Raw genomic sequence first — 6,540 nt, 5'->3', positions numbered from 1 at the left:
ATTGAATTCGTAGATCCGTAGGATTACTGCTTATTACGCAAACGCGTAGTTATATATAAAGAACTGACTTCTGGGATTTCTTCCTGGATCCGGGGCTGGCAAAAGACCCTGAAGATTAGGTGGCGACTGTTACGTTAACAGCCTACGCGACGGTTATCACGCCACGTTATTTGCTTAAGTAATAACCAAGATATCATATTTACGATACCTAGTATATTTATATAATTATTACTTATTATAAGTATAATATCAACAAATACTATCAGCCTAGAAGAGTAGTAACTATAAGGGCGTTAGTGACTAGATAAAGCTTTATAATAGTTTAATCGTAGTAGATACTTAGCTTATAGAGGATTAATCGATCACGGTGTCTTATATAATCTTTTAGTAGCTCCTAATCCTACTATTAACCGTTCTATCGTATTTTGTTATTAGATACTCGATTATAAATAAAGTCTTCGTAGTAGGCTATATCCTTTAGCCGGAACTTAAACGGGCTGGTTATTCCTGCTATTATTATAATAACGTCTCTATATCCCTTAATCAGGACCGTTATAGTGCCGGCGATTACAACGCTATTAGGACGAGCCGGTCTATAATCCGTAAATCTGCTTTTGTTATAGAAAACGTATAAGGTGGCATCTAAGTCTAATATCGCGGACTCCCGTAGAGGATATACGGCCGATAAGAGGGTAGCCGCTGGAGCGTTAAACTAGTATAACTCTATATCTGTATATAGTCACGCCTCCTCTATAACTTCGTTATTATCATCGTGACTAGTTATCTTCTTCTTATTCCGGGACCAAATCCTCTTTATAGCGTTTTATAGATCCCGGTCTATTTTAAGGGACTTCTCCACGAGCCTCCTAATAGGGTCGCTGGCTTAGAAGCCCGCTAGTGCTAACTCCAGGAATAGTATCTAGTGTTGCAAACAGCGTATAACTCAATTACGTAAAATTAGGCGATCGATCTGTTCATTCAATTAACTTTCTGGAAATCTCTAATCAAAGTGCTAGACTCCTGCTCTTATTCCTATAGCAGGTCCACTCCTATTTTCGGGCCCGGAATAGCTTATTCCGACCCTATTTTAGGCCAGTCTATACGACACACCCCCTAACTAAACAGCTATTAGGCAGTTGCTTAGTTAAAGCTATTTACAGGCTTCTTCTATCGGTATATCCTCTTCACCGTCCACGTATCTTCCATCAAACCTCTCTTCCAGCTCCTCTAAATACTCCAGTAAGATCTCCTCTAGCTTATTTATATAGTGACGTCCCTGTATATCCATCACTCCCACCTGCTTTCTAAAGCTTATAAACTTTTCCCTGGCCGTAAATTTATTAATCTATCCGCGATTATCTCAGCACTTATAATATATCTGACTTTAATCCTTCCGATCTGCTATACCTCTTATAACCAGCTATTATATATATCTACATGCCATAAGCGGGTATTTAACGTTACGATCTCGGCTATTATAAGGCGTATTATTTAATTATTATCGTATTATATCTTTGATTATAAATCGTTAAATACCACCTCTATCTCCTCTAATAACCTCTTCGGGAATATTCCTTCCTTTGCACCTTATATAAATCAAGGCAGCTCCGCCTTTATTATTAACGTTATTAATATTATATATATAATAAGTAATAATTATAATAATAAGAAGTATAAGATCTAAGTTAAAATAAACAGTATATAGTTAGAGCTATATGGTTAGACGTCTACTTTATCACCAGCTTAACCTATACTATAATACTATACGTATTATACGTGTATATATACTTGGCTTACGATGTATATTCTATAAATATACTAGGTATCGTAAATACGATATCTTGGTTATTACTTAAGCTAATAACGTGGCGTGATAACCGTCGCGAAGGCTGTTTATGTAATAGTCGCTACTTAATCATTCAGGCTCTTTTACTAGCCCCGGATCCAGGAACAAATCATAGAAGTTAGCTTAAAAAGCGCTCGGGCAATACGCAGTAATCCTATGGTTCTACGAATTTAATAGCTTTTACTTGATTTTCCTCTTTTCCGCGCGTATAGCCTACTACTCGTAGCCTAATTTATTAAAAGGTTATAAGCCTGGGTTATTAAATGAGGAACTCTACTTTTTTCTACCCTTTTATTCTATTTAAAATACTGAAAAGACTCCTGCCTTTTTAGGCTATCCCTTTATCCTCCCCCGGTCGCAGATCCTTATCTCTGACCATACGAAATTCCTTTATCTCCCAAATATAGCTAATTAAATCGAACTGTTTATACCGATACCACGGTTTAAAGCTCTTTATTCTTCCCAATACAGTTACTAAGAACTATGCTAAGTAAGCTCTTTATTCCTGATCGGGAAGAACTACATAATAGGAATAAGACTCTTTATTATGATCGGATATACTATTCCTTTATTTTACGAAGGACTTTTTAAAAAAGAAGAAAAATAACGAATACATGGATTAAATATAGGAGCTTTTTTAAAGCTCTTATACTCTTATAACTACTCCACGAATAATAGCTATAATAGTTAAGCCACTTAACCTACTGCGCTGTCTATAATAACAGGATATTATAACGTGGTATATAAGGCTTTAATAAAATGTCTGCCTATAGAAATCCTGTTATTCGCTTAGTATAAGCATTGCTTTTCTTTATAGTATAAGATCTATAAATACCTTTACCGTTTAGACCCACTTTTAGACTTATTTATAGAAGCTAGGTTAATTAGAATTATACCTTTAGCTTAATATCATTTATTTCTGTTCTTTATCGATAATATAATAAAGAGGAATAAAGAAAAATAATAAAAAATAATAAAAATAAATCGTTAAATAACTTAGTTAATTCTAATCTAAATAAATAATAGAAAATACCGTTATTACTTAGAAGTAGCGTAATAAGAGACTATTAGAGGACTCTCTGTCCGTAAGCTTTAGGGTAGTATACACTATTAAAACTAGACTATAAGAATACACGCTTACTTCGCTTATAAAGGAAAATATCTAGATAACATTATAAAGCCCCTTTTAGTAAATCCTTTTATAAAATAGAAGGAGGAGTCTCTAAAGGCAGCTAGAGATATTCTTTTTGCTTTTTTAGACAGTCCCTTAACCCAGGTTTAAGGAATAAACGAAGCTTTAAAAGTATAGGATAAACTAAAGGATTTATACGAAACAAAAGGATTCTAGGCCGACTATATCATCGTGACTGCTTTTTATCACCTCTCGCCTTCAGAATTCCCTTATCTCGAGGCGTATTTATATAAAATATAAGAGAGACTATTTACCTCAAATAAACAGGTATATCCTTGTCTAATAAAGTGGTCTATACCTGGATTCTTAATAGTCTTAACTAAAGATACGAATTAATAGTAGGGTAAATAACTTACGCTCTCCGTCACGATATAACTAGTTATATACCAAAGAAATTCGTAGCGGAATTAATAGACGCTCTAAGAAAGGTCGATTACTCGTCGAATACTCTCCTTATATAAGGTTTAGAATTATAGAGGAATAAGAAATACTTGAAGAAAATAAAGGGTTTATTCTATCAGAACTATAAGAAGCCTGACTATATGCTAACTAACTATTATTTTCTATATCCTAAGAAAGCACTTAAGAACTAGGTAATAAGAGCTAATTTAGCGTAAGGGCAAAATATCTACAATAGGGTAAATAAATCCTAGTCCTCTTAGAAGGATAAGGAAAAGAATGGAGGAGGAAAGAGGAGTCTCTTTCGAATAGACAAGCGTATAATAAACCTCGTGTTAAAGGCATAGAAATAGTATATCTTAGATAAGTTTTTAGAAGAAGAGGAAAATAACGGTAAGTCCCCTACGGTTAATATAATTTTAGATTAGTAGAATTAAGTGTAGGATTAGCAGTAGGAAAAAGATAAACAATAGGAAGACGATAATAAAGATAAAGAGGCCGGCGTTGTCTTTAAAGACGTTTCCCCTCCTCTGTTTCCTTTTCTAAACCGTCCGAATCCCTTTATAAAGGATCTAATAGATATAGATTAGGTATTTATTATCTCTTCTCAAAATAAAGATACTAATAATACTAACCTTAATATAGATTAGTTAGTAGAAACGATTTATAAAATATAACCAGAAAATAGTATTAAATTAGATGTGAATTTGTATATAGATAGCGGGGCTATAGCGTATATTATTATCAATAAAAGACTCCTTTTTATTTATAATACTAAAAAAAGAGAACTATTTATTAGGGTTAGGTAAAAGAAGTAAAGATATAGGGTGAAGGAGACTATATAATAAAATTCAGGGATACTAGAAAGCTTCTGCTTTTAAAAGAGTGTCTTTATATACCGCTAATAAGTACGAATATTATTAATCTCTCTTATTTTAATAGTAAAGCTCGCGGTCTTACTAGAAATAAGAAGCTCTTATTTTTCAATAATAAAGAGCCCCTCTTTCTTTATATAACGGCTTTGCTTTATAACGGGCTATACTAGGCTATAGCACGGGCATTATTATAGGGGGTTTAAGTCTTAGAAAATAAATATAATAAATACTAAAAAAAACATAAAGAAACTGTTATAAAGAGGTATTTTACCTAAAGAATACTCTTAAGACTTAACTAGAATGAAGAGATTTTAAACGTTTAAAGAATAGATTTTAAAGAAATTAAATAAATAAAGAATGGTGTTACTTAAACCTTGATAAAGAAATAATATAATAAGGAAAGCTTAACCTCTTTAACTTTCAGAAGAGCTTTATAGATAAAGAGACCGTAATAACCGTTGAGGAACTACTACTATACCTAAGAATATAACACTATAGTATAACAGAATAGGTTATATTAACTCTACTACCTTAAAAAGTCTTTATACTAATGCTCTTTAAAAGAACTATAATATAACTAACGAAGTGTTAAGTGAAATATAGAGATATAATACCTATAAAAGAAGTAAGTCTATTATATTTACGAATAAGGATTTAGTTAATAGATATAAAGACTTTTCTTATATAGAAAAGGTTTATATAGATCTTTATAGACCGATTAAACCTCTTTCTTATAATAAAAAGCGTTAGATTGTATTTATACTAGACCGTTCTACCCGGTTCTTATAGGCATAACTACTCTTAGATAAGTCCAAAACGATAGTTATAATAGCTATAGCCCCTATAGTACACTAGTAGTGCCCTAGTATATAACCATAAGGCGGTTAGGTCGGTTCGAATCCGGCTAGGGGCGCGCGCAAAAAAGTTTTCTTTTTACGTTACCCGGCCCTATTCGCGGGTGGCCCTTATCTGCCTTAGCACGCTAATAAGGGTTAAACAGGGGGGCCCGATAGCCCCACTACCCGGCTCGCAGCTAGTCGATAATAGGCGCTAGCAGCTCTGCCGCTAAGGCCGATATGCCTATATCGCTAACTAGGGCAGGTAGGCCCTACTATAAACAGGGCCGTAGTGGATTAGTCGCCCGTTACGCATATAGAGACGATACCGCGCTCCGGAGCGCGTAAAAATATCCCGGCGGGACCTACACGAAACGTAGGAGCTACGAACCGTATATTATACTACGTATAAGGCTATCTACAGATAACGTAAAAAGCTTAAACGTGGGTCTAGGATACGTTAAGTCCTGAAGATAGGGTTACTGGCTTAGGATAGAATTAAATTAGTTACTAAGGGTCTGTCTTAGTAATTAATAAATAAGAGGATAACGGGGACTATAACGAAGGAGTATAGAACTTATATATTAGTGGCTTCGTAATACGAATAGTGTTAAATACAGCGGCCGCATAGTGTCTCGCGGCGGCCGCGCATATAGAACGAATTTATTACTATAAGAGGGAAGGGGTTTTTGTCCGAAGAGGTTTTCCCCCCTTCTAAATCTAAGAGTGACTATTGCCTAGGAAGGCTAGCCTAGCATTAGCTAAGCGATAACAGAGTAAGAATAAATAAATAAAATATAATAGCTATAAAAGAGTAGAAAGTTTAGATGGAAAATAATAATAATAATAATAAATATTATTTCTTTATTAAAGAATTATATATAAATAGTAGAAAAGAATTTAATAACCCCTTTTTAACGCCTCTTTATAGGTATAAAGTATAATATAAAACCACTATATACTTATAAAGCTTAAGGCTCTATTAAAGGAGTTATAAGAACTATAATAGAAAATGTTTAAGCTCTTCTTTTCCACTTAGGGCTACCTAGATATTAATAGGGTAAAGCTATTCTTTGAGCTATTTATATATATAATAGATTACCTAATTTAGCTCTGAATTTTAAGAGTCTTTATATGCTTTTATAAGGTTAGAAACCTAATATTAATAGTATACGGATGTAAGGTTCTATTATTAAGTCTAAAAATAACGACCCGAATATAAAGAAACTAGATATAAGAGTATTATAAGGTGCTTTAATAGGTTTTAACAACTATAACTATAAAGTTTATAACCTAGTAACTAGAAAGACTAGTTAGTTTCGAGACGTTTATATCTTAGAAAATCAGTTTTTTTACTCTTTTTTAGATAACTATAATAATAACTATAAGCTT

Source organism: Sodiomyces alcalophilus (assembly GCF_042370955.1).
Source record: "Sodiomyces alcalophilus JCM 7366 unplaced genomic scaffold ACRALscaffold_7, whole genome shotgun sequence".
Lineage (NCBI taxonomy): Eukaryota > Fungi > Ascomycota > Sordariomycetes > Glomerellales > Plectosphaerellaceae > Sodiomyces > Sodiomyces alcalophilus.
The sequence above is the reverse complement of the archived record's forward strand: the minus strand, read 5'-3'. Positions refer to the sequence as shown.